Source organism: Paroedura picta, chromosome 5 (assembly GCF_049243985.1).
Source record: "Paroedura picta isolate Pp20150507F chromosome 5, Ppicta_v3.0, whole genome shotgun sequence".
NCBI classification, from domain to species: domain Eukaryota; kingdom Metazoa; phylum Chordata; class Lepidosauria; order Squamata; family Gekkonidae; genus Paroedura; species Paroedura picta.
Window position 1 is genome coordinate 60,287,623 of NC_135373.1, and position 16,572 is coordinate 60,304,194.

The window sequence follows — 16,572 nt, forward strand, 5'->3', positions numbered from 1 at the left end:
CATCTGGATGATGTAGAAGCGGGGATTTGCCTAGATTCCACATGACCACCCTCTTGGCCTTTTATGCCAGTTCAGAATTGGCCTCAGTGTGCAAATGTTTGAATTATTTCTTTGATGAATGTAGATGCTAAAATATAAATTGCTCTTCTTGCTAACAGACTTCAAAAAGCTGTTACTCTCTTGGTACATATAATATATATGTGTATATATATATATATATATATATATATATATATATATATATATATATATATATATATATATATATATATATATATATATATATATATATATATATATATATATATATATATATATATATATATATATATATATATATATGTGTGTGTATATATATATATATATATATATATATATATATATATATATATATATATATATATATATATATATGTATATATATATATATATATGTATATATATATGTATATATATATATATATATATATATATATATGTATGTATGTATGTATGTGTGTGTGTGTGTGTGTGTGTGTGTGTGTGTATGTATGTATGTATGTATGTATGTATGTATGTATGTATGTATTTATATATATATATATATATATATATATATATATATATATATATATATATATATATATATATATATATATATATATATATATATATATATATATATATATATATATATATAAAATACAAACCAGGCTGCTGAAGTCTGAGAGGTCAGTGGGAGGAAAGAGAGACAAATGACAGTGTGAATAAGGCCGATAGTCTCCTATGCCCTATTTCAATTTTGGTCAGAAAGAAAGGGTAACGACCCTCCCTCCCTCCCAAAAAACGAGGCAGCAATATAAGACAGCAGGGATCCAGGAAAGGCCCCAGCCATGCAATATGAACAAGTCTGGAAAAGGCCCAGGCTCATGGAGGGCTGCAGCATCTGGTGCTATGCTGCCTTCTCAAGGATGGGGGAGGCCAGGACTGGCAGGGACACCCAGGCCTACCAGCAGATGCAGTGCCTCTATGATGGTTATGGCTACTTGTTCCAGTGCATGGGTTGGCAGCCCACCAGCAGGCCACATGGCCGCAGTACCCAGGCCATTATTTCCCTAGGGGGCATCTGCACACATGAAGAGCCTCTACAGCAGTGGTTTTCAACCTTTTCTTCACCGTGACCCCAACTTCGTTGCCAAAGCCCAGTGGGGACCCAGCCAGAGGAGCTGCCAGCTAGCGTGGAGGAAGAGCTTCAACTAGCCCCCCCCAGCCATGGCTATGGACAACCCCCCACAGGAGGGGAGAGGGCCCTGCCTGGGAAAAGGGGCTGCTGCTGCCACTGCCACCACATCCACATAGCTCTCTGTCCCACTCTGAACCAGGCATGGGCGCACTTCTTGCTCCCTCGGCTCGCCACTTCTCTCCTTTTTCCCTTCTTTTAACCAGGGGGGTTTCTGCGGTGCCCATGCTGCAGAGCACATGGGGCTTGTCGGACAGAGTCAGGTGGGATGGGGTGACTTTGGACCTGTGGGGGGAGGAGGTTGCTTTCTTGCCATCTCTGAAAGAGCTGAGTGAAACTTTTCGGTGCATTCCTTGGCAGGCGCTGAGTAAAATATCTTTCTATCTATATCTATATATCACTATTATATTTTGTTTCTACTTTAATTTCCCTCCCCTTATTAGTTGCTGGATTTTGAGTTTTTGTTCTTCTTGTTCTATCTGTGATAGTGTTGTTAGGTGAGATGGACAGTAGACAACATTTTCCATCATTACTGACATATATACTGAAGCTATATAGGCTTTTGATGAGCCACAAGGTTCTGCTGAAAACTCCTTGGTCTAGAATATATGTTTTTTAATATTACCCAGATTCTGTGAAGGACTGGAGTATTATTCCTTTACTCAGCTTCTGGGACATAACTACTGGCAACAGAGTTCTAGATTTACTGGACATTTTGTCTAATGCAGCAAGACCCTTAGGATCTTATGCTGCATGACATTTCCAAATTACTCCCTGCATAAATGAAATGAAAGTCAAAGTTGTACAAAACAACACACTTTATGAGCATTATAAAATTTTAGTAGACATCCAACACATTCGCTCTCATTGCATAAGAATATGTGCTATTGGCCAGGGTGGAGGGGATAAAAAAGTGGATTTTATTGTAAAAGATGATTAACCTTCTTAACTTATAACTGCAAAAAGCAGGCAACACTATATTTTCTCACTAAATCAATAGGTGAAAAATTAAATATGATTACTAGGTCTTGCTTGGCCTCATAGCTAATGAAACTATAGAAGATTGATATATTAGAAAGGTGGTATGGAAAGGTTAATTAGTTTGTTTTTTAATTGTCTATTGAGATCATTTAGTGGAATTGGAAAAAAAACAGCAACAATGGGAATAAAATGATTTCCTGAAGATCCTCATTGTCAGAGGAAAATTGATATGCTAGTCATGACTTTGAGCAAGGAGTCTCCCCCACATTTCCTGATATTTAAGTGCTCCATCTCAAAAGTTGTTTGTAGAGCTGAGTTAAATATTGACAGTGAAGTTAATATCTGTTGAATGTAGCCCAGAACAGGAAAGCTCTGTAAGTGAAAGCATTATCAGCACTAACTGAATGAATTGCCAAATGAAGTGGGTGAACTTAAATCAGTTTTATAGGATGATAGTTGTGGGTTGTCACGTTGCAATCAGCTTCAGGAAACAAGTCGGAGAAGTGGGAAATGATGAAATGCGTTCCTTATGCTGCTGAATTGAATTTAGAGCATTTTTAAATGATTCAAAATGGTAAACATGATTTGCAAACCAAAACAAACACCTTCTCCTGTTCAGTTCCAGTGTCTGCAAGAGCCATGGGAAAGTCACTCCAGATCATTCCAAAGGGATCTTCCTCCCAAATCCCACTGTGACCCTTCCCCCTGCTTACAGGTGAGATGGGCTATCATGATAGACAGGGCTTTTATTCAGCAGTGGCACCTCGTCTTCCCTGTCCCTTGAGGTTCATGGTGCACCTCCACTACTTTCTTTTAGGTGGCAAGCCAAAACATTTGCATTTACTGAGCCGTTTAATTCAAGGTTGAGTTTTTCATAACATCCTCTTTTAATCTGTTTTTAGCCTGAGAAATGTCTATGAAGAGAAGAGCCATTTTAGATTGCCTCATGTTTTATGCTCTGGCTGTGTTTCTGAATACTGGAATTTAATAACTGTCATGCTGTTTTATGTTTTTCTTTTGTTTTATTTTGCAACCCACTTTGGACAGGCTTCCCAGGAAAGATATCATAGATTTTTTTTTCAGATAAATAAATGAAATATTATACATTTGTTCAGTGGTGTACCAATTTCCCTGATAAAAAGACCAATTTCCCTTCTTTCATTTAGGGTAGCCAGATTGCAATCTAGAGTGCAACATCGTACATTAATGTAGTGCAGTACATGGTAATGGGGGTGTCCCCCCCCCATTCTTACCTTTGTTCTGTGCCTTGATCATTTCCATGTGCAGGTAGAAGAGAAAGAATGACGTGGCTTGGTAGAGAAGCGGTGGGACAAGCCATGGTTGCCTCATTTCCTGCTTTGTCAAAAAATAATAGTATGGATCTCTGAGTTGCAACATGCGTTACATCTGAAAACACCAGCTCTTCAATTCTCTGGAGCACTTCACAGAAATACAGGTTTTAGGTTTCCCCTGTGCTGTTACCATCAGCAACATCTACCAATGTCAGACAGTTAAATAATCGGAGCCCTTTATTTTCCTGGTCATTCTCTTTATTTCCTAACACGGTGGTTCCTAGCATTTGAGTACCATTGCTTGTATATATTATTATCTGGACATCTTCCTAAGCTTCTCAGCAGTTGAGAAGCCAAGCTTTCCAAGTACTTATCCTCCCAAATCATCGTTGCTGGAATTGCACCCAGCCATTTACTCATATCTGCCAAATTTTACTCTAAGCCTGACACTAACTGATAATTCTAATCTGTAGCTCTCAGTAGGAAGAAATTAATCTATCTTCAACCTGGATGTACTGGAAGCTTCAAAATCAAGATGTTCCAAAAGAAAAAAAGTTTTAAAGTTTTGCAAAATGTCTTTAGCTCAGTCAGACAAAATATGAGTGAAAGGGCTTGTAATGATGACTGAGTGGTTCTTCTAATATAGGATAGAGCTTAAATGAATAATTCTTGAGCTTGGGAGTCCCTGAATTCCCTAGGGTGCTACTGGGCAATCAGTCTCTCTCAGTTGGAGCTCTCTGATAGCAATATGGAAGAGCACAGCATAGATCTACTTTATAAGGCATTTATAAAAATGGTTAACATACTAAATTTAAAATTCTCTGCACATTCTAAACGTCAATATCAATTCTAAACATTATTGTACCTAATTCTGAACAATGATCCCAGAATTCTGATTAAAAATTCACACCGGGGGGGGGGGGCATCTATGTATGGATGGGTATTTTCCAACAAATCTGCAGGATGTCCCACTTTTGAAGAACATTCCCCCCTCCCCAGTTTGGTGTTTCTCCTCAAGGCAAGAAGACACAACAATTACCCTCATGCAGTTTTGGGTCTCCAGTCATATCCAAGCTTATTGATCCTGCATTACCAAAGAGGTCATGATGATACCTCAGTCAACAAAGTGATAAACTAGCCTGATGATTTTTTTCTTTCCCTCCTATCCTTATGTTCTTATTTCCTTTTCTTTTTGTTATGTTACCATGCTGCCCTGTAATGTAAAACTTATTAGGCAAGTCCAGAGCCAGCTGAAATCAGAGGTCCTTGGACATCTCAGTTTTATTGATTACAAAAGAAGAGAGCCTTTAAACATTTTTTAGAAGATGAATAATCAACAAGGCAAATCCAACACCCATCCATGCATTACAAAGGCAGCAAAATGCCTGCTAGCATGTTCCCCTTGCCCAAAAGAAGACAAAAAAAGGGGGGTGACAAATGGAAATAGGCTTGTTTGAACAAAACTATCAAACCTACAAAATGTGACAGTGCTCATGCATTAAGATTCACAGAAATTCATTTGTATCCCATTAGTGCTGGGGTAAAGCTTCTTACACAACAAGGCTGAGCTAATGTTCATTAATAAACTAAATTACAGAAGCTATCCTTTACATTTAAGAACCCCCAGCCGGCCAAGCAAATATCCTAAAACTCAGCCAGAGCCCTTTCCCCAAGACCCAGATGCAAGGAAAATGGAGATGAAATCCCATGCCATCTCATAGAAACCAAAGTCCCAAGGGAAAAAACCCAGTGCACAGAGACTGGGGCCAGCACTCGACTGTGAGACCCAGCAGCTCTGTGAAGGCCAAGAGTGAAGGGCAGAGTGAATGAGGAAAGCAGAGACTTATGCAGCTCCATTGAGCTGCTGCGGCACGGGAAAGCATGTGTGCACCCTTGGTCGCTCTCCCAGGAGATTTTCCTGCTGGGAACAGCCCAGCCTCACCAAAAGGAAGAGGGGGGGGGGCTTGAACACAAGTACTCCCACCCCCACCCCTGTGCTATCCCCTTCACCACTCCCGCAAACCTAGAGACCCATGGATGTGAGTCAAATAGAGTCAAATAGAAGTGCTGGGAGCCACAGGACAAAGGGAGGTCTCCAATGTGGGCTCCCAGCTAAATAGGATCCAGGCCCTGCCCCTCCTCCCTGTGCCTTCCCCGTGGCCAGGTGAGGCTGGCCCTTTCAGTGTGCTCGGCAGGCGGGGAAAGAAAGGGGGGATGTGAGCCCAGTGGCAACTTTTTCTTGTGGATGGATCCAGCCGTGTCACTAATATAGGTCTGCTGCGAGCCAGCAGCCACATTTCTGAACAATGATCTCAGAATTCTGATTTAAAAATTCACAGGGGGATGTGTATGGATTGGTGGATATTTTCCAACAAATCTGCAGGATGTCCCACATTTGAAGAACCATTTGAAATGTGATAAAAATGGACCATGAGGTTAAAAGAAGCCTAAAATCAATGCCTATTTTTGAAAGCAAGAACAAAGCATGCAATTGAGATCTTGTGAGGCTATATTGTGACAACTTGGTGACCATTGTGTGGGGTTGCTGGGCACCCTGCAACCCAAATTATTGAGGACTCCCAAACTTCAGTTAATATCATCATAGGGGGCTGACCAGAGGTGAAGTTAAAAGACAGGAGAAAAGGAAGTTACAGCTACAGGGGATAAGTGTGAAAAAAGTATAAAAGGAATTTGATGATGGATAGGAGACACATTTTTGAGAAAGCTAGGAACTTGTTAGACAACCCTGAAACAACAATGGAACCTTAGCCATGCTAACAGTCCACATCTGTCCTGTTTGAAGCTGCTTTTTTGTTTTCCAAATTCCCCTATGGAAGCTCAGTGTTAAACATGTAGGGGTTATTAATATACAGGAATATGCTTGGGTTTTTTTTTCATTGTCTCTTTATGCCGGATGGTCTGCCCTTCATTTTCTGCTACAAAGAGAAGTAGAAAGAGAAAGTGCAAAAGAAGGGAGAAAGAGAGACAGACAGATGTGAACAGTCAAAAGTTTTATGCGTGTTCCCATATTTGTAAATAAATAATTGAAACATGCCTATCTTGGACCATAATATTTTAATGTCAGAACAACTGTTCAAAATTGAATAGTTCGTCTTCTGTCTGTGATGCTATAACAGAGACAACCAGGATAATTGTGCTTCTGTTGAACTGGGCTCTTACTTCCGGCATTCTGCATCTCCTCAGATCTGACACTTTTGTTGAATGCAGCTGCTCCCCCAAACAATCCACATGAGGCCCAACATGAGAAATATCAGGCAGAAATATGTGCACCAATTGAATTATATTTCCTACACATTGCCTATGTGTACTAATGCCAGCTTGGTGTTGAGAGACAGCTTGGTATAGTGGTTAAGAGTGTTGGCCTCTTATTCTAGAGAACTGGGTTTTGATTCCCTGCTCCTCTACATGAAGACAGCTGGTTGACTTTGAATCAGTCACAGTTCTCTTAGAGTTCTCTAGCCTCAGATACCTCAAAGGGTGTTTGTTGTGGGGAGAAGAAGCCGATCTGGAACTCCTTCAGGTAATAAAAAGCATGGTAAAAGAAAGAAAGAAAGAAAGAAAGAAAGAAAGAAAGAAAGAAAGAAAGAAAGAAAGAAAGAAAGAAAGAAAGAAAGAAAGCAAACTCTTCATTATAATAATCACTGCATATCCACTAGTTTCAACAAAGATGTCTTTTCCCTAGACATCTTTGAATTAGTGAAATATTTTGACTCTTTGGAAAGCGTAAGGTAAAGGTAAAGGTATCCCCTGTGCAAGCACCGAGTCATGTCTGACCCTTGGGGTGACGCCCTCTAGGGTTTTCATGGCAGACTCAATACGGGGTGGTTTGCCAGTGCCTTCCCCAGTCATTACCGTTTACCCCCCAGCAAGCTGGGTACTCATTTTACCGACCTCGGAAGGATGGAAGGCTGAGTCAACCTTGAGCCGGCTGCTGGGATTGAACTCCCAACCTCATGGGCAAAGCTTTCAGGCGGCTGCCTTACCACTCTGCGCCACAAGAGGCTCTTTTTGGAAAGCGTAACTGAATTAAAAAAAATGATCTTCTCACCTTTTAAAGGTGAAGCATGTTTCTCCAATGGCAAGGTCCATAATTTCAGACTGTGTGAAGAAGTACCTTCTGTTCATCTTTAACATATCATATGTACCTAACGTTTTGAGAGAACAATAGAAATAAATCCACAGTGTTCATTATTCTAGAAATAAAACAAAATATGTTAACATTTGAATCATACAGTGAATCTTTCCCTTCTTCATTATTCGTTAAGGGCTAAGTGGGTGGAGAGTGGGCAGGATAAGTCTGGGTGAAGGGCCAATTGGAAGGCACAAAGCGCCTTCCAATTGGCCCCTCACCAGGACAGACATCAGTTCTAGCCAATTGGGTGAGGGCACAATCTAGGCCGTCACCAGGACAGGTCAGAAAGGTTTCTAGGCCCTCACCAGGACAGGCTTCTAGGCCTTCACCAGGACAGGACAGAAAGCAATAGGGAAGTGGCAGGACATCGTGAGTAAAGAAGGAGGTCTTCTCCTCAGGACTAGAAGCACACTAGAAGCCTTGAAGAGGCCCCGGGTGTGATTCTAGGTCAGAGGGGAAGGCCGCACCACCACTGGGGGGGGAGGAAGCAGGCCTTCCCACCCGGCCCAGAAACGCCGCACCTGAGGACAATGCCACCTCTATGTATCTGCTGGGCTGCAATGGTGGGGGGGGGGGCTTTCAAAGCCCATTCTCACAAACGGGCTTTGAATCTAGTCTGTACAAAGCCTGTGGTGCCATGGGCGCCACGGACTGAATAAAAGAGTAAGGGGTAGCGGGGAGGAGTTAGGGCGGGCTCGGTCCGGGATAAAAACTCGGAGGAGCGAATCAGGAGCCGCGAAGCGGCTCCTGATTTGCTCCCCCGAGTGTCAATCCTGGACCAAGGAGGCAATGGGGAGGCGCGCGAAGCGTGCCTCCCCATTGCCTCCTTGGCCGCCATTGTCTCCGAGTCTATGCGGGGGAAGGAGCAGGGCTGCCGCGTCGCAGACGCGGCGGCCCTGCTCCTTTCCAGCCGCACAGCCGCCCGAGTCGATGCGGGGAAAGGAGCAGGGCCGCCGCGTCGCAGACGCGGCGGCCCTGCTCCTTTCCAGCCGCAGAGCCGCCCGAGTCGATGCGGGGGAAGGAGCAGGGCTGCCGCGTCGCAGATGCGGCGGCCCTGCTCCTTTCCAGCCGCACAGCCGCCCGAGTCGATGCGGGGGAAGGAGCAGGGCTGCCGCATCGCAGACGCGGCGGCCCTGCTCCTTTCCAACCGCACAGCCGCCCAACTGTCCGTTCTCCCGGCCGCTGGGTCGCTGTGGGGGGGGGCCGCGCCGCCTTCTCCCGCCTGCTCCGATGGCCGGGAGCCACCTGAAGACTGCTGCTGTCGCCGAGCTGCGCCGTCCCCCCTTTTCGCCTCAAGAAGCCTCTCCATGGCTTGTGGTGGGGGGGCGCGCCGTCTTCTCCCGGCCGTTCCAATGGCCGGGGGGCGGCTGAAGATCGCTGCCGTGGGCGGCCGCCGCCCTCCCGCCTTCTCCCCGCCGCGCTGGAAGAAGCCTCTCCATGGCTCGCGGTGGGGGGGGCGCGCTGCCTTCTCCCGGTCGCTGCAATGGCTGAGGGGCGGCTGAAGATCGCTGCCGTGCCTGGCTGCCGCCCTCCCGCCTTCTCCCCGCCGCGCTGGAAGAATCCTCTCCATGGCTCGCGGTGGGGGGGGGGGGGCGCGCCGCCTTCTCCCGGTCGCTGCAATGGCCGAGGGGCAGCTGAAGATCGCTGCCGTGCCTGGCCGCCGCCCTCCCGCCCTCTCCCCGCCGTGCTGAAAGAAGCCTCTCCATGGATCGCCCGGGGGGGGCCACGCCGCCTTCTCCTGGCCGCTCCAATGGCCGGCAGATGCATGGAAATGGCTGCCATTGCCGCCCAGGGCCCTCCCGCCTTCTCGCCGCCGCTGCAGCGCCCTTGCAGCTTTAGGATCGTCGCCCCACTGCACCTGAGCTAACAAACAACCACGGACGACGCCCACAAGGTCAGTCTAGCGCCCATTTTATTTAAAACTAAAATGGGCTTAAAATCTAGTATTATAATAAAACAGTATTACATAGTGGAGCTCGGTTGGAAGACCTGGAAGGAGAAAAAATGCACTTAATACAGCTGACCTCCTAAGCTGTTCTATTACATCGTGGCTCTACTCCCTCTGCAAGAATGCCCTCCTGAACTGTTCTGCAAATTTCATAAAATGTAGAACATGAGCATTCCTAATGGTCTTAGGCAGACTGTTCCATAATGTCGAGTGAGAATGTGTGAACAGGCAACTGCTGACCTTACTTCAGAAGGCTTCCTTTGATGAGCAAACAGAACATAACAAGAGAGGCAGTCCTACAGGTACATGGGTCCAGTGACATTAGAGGCTCTGTAAGTGATAATAAATGAGCCTCTTGTGGTACAAGGTGGTAAGGCAGTTGACATACTGACCATGAGTTTGGGAGTGCGATCCCAGCAGCCGGCTCAAGGTTGACTCAGCCTTCCATCCTTCTGAGGTCAGTAAAATGAGTACCCAGCTTTCTGAGAGGTAAAATGGTAATGACTGGGGAAGGGAATGGCAAACCACCCTGTATTGAGTCTGCCAAGAAAATGCTAGAGGGTGTCACACCAAGGGTCAGAAATGACGTGGTGCTTGCACAGGGATACCTTTACCTTATATGATAATTAGAACCTTGAACCTAACCTGATAACTAATAGATAGCCTGAAGAGTATTTGCAGTATGTAGTATGCAAATTGACTAGCAGGTGGCGACTAATCCAGTGAAGACACTACTCCTGTTTGGCAAATAAATTGGCCACAGCCATTTATTAATAAACAACCCCAACGTAGGGTTGGCCATATGCTGGTGAGGGAGCCTGACCCCCAACAACCGTCCGGCTGTCTTTTTTGAAACTGCGGCGCTCAGGCTCCACGCCTCACTCCCAGCCTGGAGGATGGGACGCCTTTCGCCTCAGAGTCTCCTGGGAAGCAGCAGTAAGGGGCCCAAAGGGCATCTGTCTCCATTGGTGCCCCCTTGCCGCTTGGCCCCCGGGCCCCTGGCCTCCCAGCCAGGTAAGCCACACCCAGGGAACTGCCGGTCTCCTTACTGAGACCCCCCTTCAGGGAGTCCTGCGTGCAGACGGGCCTCCCTGCCAACAGGCTCCCTACCGAGCATAGCCGCGGCTGCAACATAAAACTTAACAACGTGAAAACTGGTAGGGTGGGAGGGTGTCTGCCCCAATGGCGGCTGACGTGAAGAGGGCCTCCACGCGTGCGCCCGGCCTATTTAAAGCCGGGCGCCCCCGCCCTTCTCTGGCTGCTCCTCAGCGCAGCCTGATGACGCTGAGAGGAGCTGTGTCATTGCCGGGAGCCCTCCGCAGTGTCAACGGCGGCCACGCCAAGCCGCGGCCGCTATTTCTGCTTTGCACATGAAATCAGCTAAAGCAGTGTTTTGTACCAAAGTGTTTTTGAATTGAGTTTGCATTGACATTGGCTAATATGGAAATTCTTTCTGAGCTAGGACCTTCAAGCATGCATGTCACTGCTTGATGCTATGGACAACAAGTAGCTTTGCATAGTCCAGCATGCATTGGCTGTATTCCGATGGAAAATTATACACAAATGAAACTCACTGACGTTGGTGGGGCGTAGGGTATACTAGAATGTCCTGGATGGTAACGTCTTCAAAGTATTCGAATTGTGGAAGAAAACTTCATATATAGGAGCCACCCAAGTGGAGGGTGGTAGCAGATGTGGTTCAATTCCACAGCAATAAAATCAAAACTTAACTCGGTTTAAAATAAAATACAAGGCATGAACATAGATGAAGGATTTGACAGAATTTTTACACCACATTCTATTTCTAATAAAATAGATCTTCTTGCCAGACACAAGCATTCTCACCCGGAATCTTTACTTGCTCAGAAACATATGGTAAACTTGGACTTATTATTAATTTATTGCAAAGTGTCTGCCAGTAGAATGGATTTGGTGGTGAAACATGTTTGCAGTTCACCCCACATAACTCTCCCCACAAATATAAATAGAGCTGCCCTATGGGTACTTACATCTTGATAAAAATGGTCTATTTCCACTGTTAGGGCAGCAAATGCTCCTGTATCAAAGGCAAAAGCATATATTCTTTTTATTCACACATTAATAATTGATTGTATGAAACATCCTCTTATTATTTCATGAATTCAGCCACTCTCTGCTGCTCCAAGTTGCTAATAATATCATTAAGCTGTTTCATCATGAGCCACCTTGATTTTACAGTAAATCTGGTGTTCCCACAAAGCTGTGAGAGCTGCAGTATAATTGCAGCTTCCACAAATTCTTTAGTCTCCAACCACACAATACAAATACTGATTATAAAGATATTCAGCTGCGTGGGGGGAACAGTCTGTCTGTACTCCACAATACCTGCTTTTTGTTGGGTTTAAAAATTTCTAACAGTTTGTGTGTGTGTGTGGGGGGGGGAGGAATTACTCAGAAATGAGTTTTTTCCTACTTGAATGCATTTTGTTTTACTGACATTTTGGAGGCGGTGATATTTATCTCTCTTTTGTATCTGATGGGTCCTATAGCAAACTAGAGATTTTATTGTATTTAAGCTAAATTAGACATTTCAAGGTACCATGTCATTTTTCAGTTTGTTATAGTTGTCCAATACTAGAGAAACCAGATGACAAATGGGTTGTTAAAACAGGCAAGCTTAAATCTTTACAGGTATTGATTTTGTTCAGCAGTCAGACTCCCTAAATAAATGTTAATTAGATCATGGCTTCTTTCTGCCTGAATAGGAAGAAAATCCTGTCTCCTTTAACATTAACCTAAATGGTTATTACCAGTGTTTTTACATATCCCATCTAACCTATAAGCATATCAAGTTGTTGTTGTTATTTTTCTTTTCTACTAATACTAGAAAATTGTAAGATAAATTTTGCGGGATCTGATCAGTGGTCTGTACAGTGTGATATTCTGTTTCCCACAGTGGCTACTTAGGTGCCCAAGAATAAGCAGAGATACAGAGGCCAAAGAAACAGAGGCTAAAAACTGGCACCCACATAGAAACAAGCCCTTAGAGGTATATAACCTCTAGATTGATTTAGCTGCGACTATTGCATGCCTGTTGTTGCTCATAGCATACCTGATTCACGCAGTTATCTCATTTCTAATATAGGATGTCAGCTATACAGGTGACCCATTTCAGGTCACTAGATCTCAATGAGAGGTTCACTACTCCAGACTTGGACCACTACTCCCAACAGAAATACAAAGCTTTCCTCTCATACCATCTACAGAAGCATATACACATGCATGTTCAATCCCACTGGAAATTAGGTTGGTTGGTAGAATTTTTATTGCATGAGACTATGGTTCATAACAACCTGAATCAAGGTTAAAACAAAAACAATATTAAAATGGTTAGGACCAGGACATAGTGGAGAAGACAGCATACTGAACATCAAGATGAAAGTTTTGTATGGATCTACATGGCAGCCAGTGCATACAGTGACATCATAATGTCACATAATGATGATCATCAGAGATAGATGATTTTTGTCTGCCTCTGAATGTGATGGTAGCCTGGCTAAAATGACTGCAAGGAACCTGGCCCTGGGGATTGAGTAAAGGTTTCAAAACAGCACATAATGAAGGAGACCCCCCAATTCCAGGGCTTCACATACATACTCGGCGAACAACTGGCATATGCTGATAATGGCCATCTAACATGGTGGTTATCATCCTTTGAAATCTGTGGGCTGTAAAGTCTTCTCTACATTAGTGGAAACTGTACGTTAGTGTTGGACAAAGCTCCTTCTGGTGTGATCCTGTTTGAGCAATTTAAACCATGGGGAAAATCCAGAACTGATGATAGTTCCCCTACCTATCTGTAGTGAATATCACGTCCTAAGTTTTGAACCCAGACAGAGGAAAGCCCTGGGAGTAAGCAGGTATTGGGTAATAGCAACAACAACAAAAAAATCTGTCATAGTTGGCAACCCAAGAGGTTTTGGAGGTTATACAACGTTTTGGAGTTGTATAAAGCACTGCTTAGAAAGATGGCTAGAAGAACTCTTCAACATTCTTCTGTAATTAATTTAAGCAGTGTGGGCAAGCCAGATTCAGCTCAATACAGGACAGCTGGAATATCTTGAGGCAGAATCAAAATTGTCTTTAGAAAGGATGCTGGAAACCATACCTTTTTTCTATTGGTGGTGGGAAATGCCATCAAGTCATAGTCAACTTATGGTGACTCTGTAGGATTTACAAGGCAAGAAACAAACAGGGGTGGATTGCCAGACAAGTACTAGCTAGGGCTGAGCCTGCTTAACTTCTGATATCTGACAAGATCGGGCTAGGTCAGGGCTACTTCCTTCACATTAAGATGTACGGATGTTTCCCTAGTCACATTCGTATTTATTGGGCAGCATAGTCCAAGAGTCCATTCACAAATCATTGCTACTGTGTTATTGTGATCGTTCATATCAGGATTTTTCTGTGACAAAAAGTTGTGAATGATTATTATTGGGCTGAAGATCTCACAGAGGAGAGAAGAAGAGAATGGTGTGACTTTTTTATATGTGTGGGGGACCTGCAAGGACATGCATTCGTTGAGGAACTCCAGATAGAATTCATGAAAGTAGCCCAGTTTATCCTTTCAATAACTTGTGAGTTTAGGGTGAGAATTTATCAAGGTGCTTCATAGGTGAGCTGACATTCTTACAAAATTGAAACAATGTTTTTTTTTTTCCTTCCCCAGAACAAGATACAACCATTTTTAATAAGAAAGCTCTGATTCATTTTCTGCAGCCATGAAGCAACTATGGGGAGCTCATTTTATAATCCCTGAAAATCCAATTAGGGCTATGACCAGGGGGAGGAGAACCTTCTGTCTCCCTCCCATGTTCCTTTGCCTCAAAATGAAACAAATACCTCCCAGCTATTTCAGCTAGGGAAAATGGCACTACCCCCATGCAGCCCCCTACTCTGCTTTAAAAACAAGTCCCCAACAGCTATTATGTGGCTATGAGGAAAGCAAGTTGGATCATAGAACTTTGTCACATTTGGTTTGGCCCCAAGTCAAGCACTTGATGTGCCACACTCCACTTGCTCTTGATAAAACATTAGCAGAATGTTATTAGCAGAATGTTATATAGAGAATGTATAAGGACACCAGTTGGGTATCTGCACCTAACGTATGTAAACTGAGACTTACATTGCTGCTTAAAATTTGGAATAGAGTGCTCAGTATCGTAGCTATCCCATCTTCCATTAAAACTTGCCTAAAGCTATGCAGTAGAAAAGTCATTCATGGGTGAATACCTCAATTTCCAAAAATCATCAAACTATACAAACTCTGTCCAAATGTAACACTTATACCTATGACTCTCTCTTTTATTACTAGCTTCAAAACCTTGAAAGGGTTCCCTCCCCTGACCCCTGGCCAGGCAGCTCAAGGTGGCTTTGGGATCAAGTGGGTGGGGGCTGGCCAGCTTGTTAGCAGGCCCAGGACAGATCTCCGGTAGGCCCTCGTTAGCAGGCCCTGCTTAACAGGCTGGGAGGTCTTCTTTAGCAGGCCCTCCACGACCCTTTGCCCAGGGTCCTCTCCCCTTATCTGCTGCTGGCTCCAGGCACTCAGGTTGGCCCTATTCCAACTTGGACAGTCAGACATGTTCCACCCCCCAGGCTGTTTCACAAATATATAGAGGAACCATGGGTTAGAATGTATTTATTCATTCATTTATTTATAGTCTGTCTCCCTAACTGAGAGGCAAAATCTCATCTCGTAGTTAAGTAATAGGACTTATTCTGTGCATTTATACTGAGATTTCTCTACTGTATAATGACTGAATGCACCAGCATGGTAACACAAAGCTCCTTACATTATTCTGTATGACTGGCAGATGTCTTTGGCAAGCCAGCCATTTTCTCTCAGCAGTAGCCACTATATATTTAATATATGGAATAATAATACTGGCCTCTCTTCAATGGCTGTTACAAGAGTTAGTAAATTATTGCTCATAAGACACTTTGAACATGCAAAAAGCACTTTAAAGACTCTTATTGTTAATCCATATAATGAAGCTGGTTCAAAAATATTTTGACACTAGGGCAGAAGTTTTCATTATTATTATTTTAAAAGAAACTAATGTATTAATATTGCTTTTTATTTTAGCAATTTGTATTCTGATTTTTTCCCTCAGGCTCAGAATATCACAGTGAATAATGCCAGTTGATATAACAATAAAATAACAACTGGCTTTCAGAAACTGTTCCTGCAGAAACATCACAACTTTAGACTTATATATTAAAAGCTCATTTGAAGCTTCTGTGAAAGTTGAATAATGAGATTCACCCTCCACCTTCTCTGTGGGGATACCGTCCAGATGTACAAATGCTCATCTCATGTGGTTAAGGTACAAAAAGAAATGTACAGTTGAATAGCGGTATCGATATGTTCTCTAGGTCTAAAAGCCCTTCTGTGTTGTTGCTTTAATTTTGTCACCCAACTGATGCAGCAGTGCTGTAAAAGCTGTTATCACAAAAGGTTTTTATATTTCAGTAGCCTTGGGGAGGAAAAGCATGTGTGTTTTACACTGCCAGTTTGGAGTGGACTAACATGAACCATAGCATCATCCAGACAGCTATTTTCATTTCCCCCCTCTAGAGGCATCTCCTCACAGGCATCTGTCTGTTAATACTAAATTCAGAACCATGAGAAGAATGCTCATCTCTTGGTCAACAATACAGCTCTTACTATACTTAAAAGACTATTATAACACTGGAAAAATAAATGGCCATCTCCAGTAAATCAATGGATTGAGAACCGTAGAACTCTATGTTTGAATGCCTTGCATAGACCCATTATGCACGGGGGTTTTAGCGCACATTCGTGGTGGAATGGCGGCGACTAAAATCACGGATAACGCACGGAGCCGGCTGCAACCGGCCGCAGCTTCGGTGCATGCCGCCGAAAAAGCCGCGTCAGTGAAACGCGGAAGAAAGCGCAGCTTCCGGGTGAGCGGGGCGC

At 43.9% G+C, this 16,572-nt stretch overlaps 1 long non-coding RNA gene across 3 annotated transcripts in view; it reads left to right on the forward strand.

The window, feature by feature from the left end:
* LOC143837859 (uncharacterized) overlaps positions 1 to 16,572 on the forward strand; it is a 316,086-nt gene that overhangs the window by 248,458 nt on the left and 51,056 nt on the right. For all 3 annotated transcript variants that reach the window (XR_013231122.1, XR_013231123.1, XR_013231121.1), the window contains one exon: positions 2,820 to 2,915. This is a non-coding gene — a long non-coding RNA (uncharacterized LOC143837859). The remainder of the gene's footprint in view (positions 1 to 2,819; positions 2,916 to 16,572) is intronic.